Source organism: Trichechus manatus, unplaced genomic scaffold, assembly GCF_000243295.1.
Source record: "Trichechus manatus latirostris isolate Lorelei unplaced genomic scaffold, TriManLat1.0 scaffold00079, whole genome shotgun sequence".
Taxonomy (NCBI): domain Eukaryota; kingdom Metazoa; phylum Chordata; class Mammalia; order Sirenia; family Trichechidae; genus Trichechus; species Trichechus manatus.
Genome location: NW_004444015.1, coordinates 1,106,267 through 1,107,691, shown reverse-complemented (window position 1 = coordinate 1,107,691; position 1,425 = coordinate 1,106,267). Strand labels below are relative to the sequence as shown.

Below are 1,425 nucleotides of genomic sequence, written 5' to 3'. Positions count from 1 at the left end.
ACCCTATGGGGCAGTTCTACTCTACCCTAAAGCGTTGCTATGAGTCAGAACGGACTAGAAGGCAGTGGGTTTTGGTTTTTGGTTTTGATTTGGTAAAGTCACAGAACCACAGTCCTGAAGGGCCCGTGGGGACTGGGACAATATGTGTTCCAGGAAGTACCAGTGTCATGACCTGGAGTTCTCCCCAATGCTCTGGTGTTACCTAAATCCCCATGATTTTTGTATAATCCTAGGTGGTACAGTCCCCAAGGACGACTGAGGTTGAATGGCCTACCATTCCAGGAGCATGGGATCTCAAATGGGGGCAGTGGTGGTTCAGTGATAGAATTACTACCTTCCATGAGGGAGACTTAGGTTCAATTTCCAGCCAATGCTTCTCAAGTGCACCCACCACCTGTCAGTGAAGGTTTGTGTGTTGCTATGATGCTGAACAGATTTCAGTGGAGCTTCTAGACTAAGATGGGCTAGGAAAAAAGGTCTAGAGATCTACTACTGAAAATCAGCCAACGAAAACCCTATGGATCACAAAGGTCTGATCTGGTGCAAGAGCAGAAAGTGTTTTGTTCTATTGTGCATGAGGTCGCTGTGAGTAGGGGGCCAGCTCAACCACAGCTAACATTAACAACAGGATCTCACATGTGAAATTCAAATGGTTTAAGGAGTATATAAAAATTTCACCTAGGCTTCTGGTGGCAGGAACTGGGGAAGGGGCTGCTGGTGCCATGTCCAGCCACAAAGGTGGCAAGAAGAAACCCCTGAAACAGCCCAAGAAACAGGCTAAGGAAATGATTGAGGAAGATCAGGCTTTCAAGTAGAAACAAAAAAAGAGCAGAAGAAACTCAAGGAGCTAAAAGCTAAGTAAGGCAGCAAGAAAGGGCTTCCTGGCCACAGGTGGAGTTAAGAGATCTGGCAAAAAGTAGGCTATTCTTTATGACTAAGGTAAAGGTGACCTTTGATTCTATTTCTATTTAAATATCTGGATTCCCTGCTATAACATCTGTTGCCACATATAGCTAGAAAGAAGTGTTGTCTTGGAGCCTGTCATACATTTAAGAATAATCTTTTGTAGAAAGAAGAAACAGTCTTACAATGGTTCATTTTCCCTTGAGTTCTTCTCACTCAGCCATTCCAATATTGGCTGTGAGGTCAGAGTAAACCCAGTCTAGAATCCTGCCTGAGTCTGCTCTTCGGTCTTTGTTATGCTCCAAATTCTATACCACCTGGAATTAAAACAACTCATTTGGGAAAAAAAAATGCCATCTTTCTTGAACCCAAACCAACCTAAACCAGTGTCCAGCCCCAAGCATAATGGAAATGAAGTCCTTCTTTCCTAGCGCCATTCTTTGCTTTTCTTTCCTTCCTTCCTTCTCTTTTTCAATTACATCATGAGGATTAATAAAGCCTAGTACCTCAGAGCTCCAAATA

General features: G+C 43.5%; 1 pseudogene; it reads left to right on the top strand.

Annotated features, from left to right (window-relative positions):
* Nucleotides 1-722: 722 nt before the first annotated feature.
* On the top strand, nucleotides 723-920 carry LOC111821358 (translation machinery-associated protein 7 pseudogene; annotated as a pseudogene).
* Nucleotides 921-1,425: the final 505 nt, after the last annotated feature.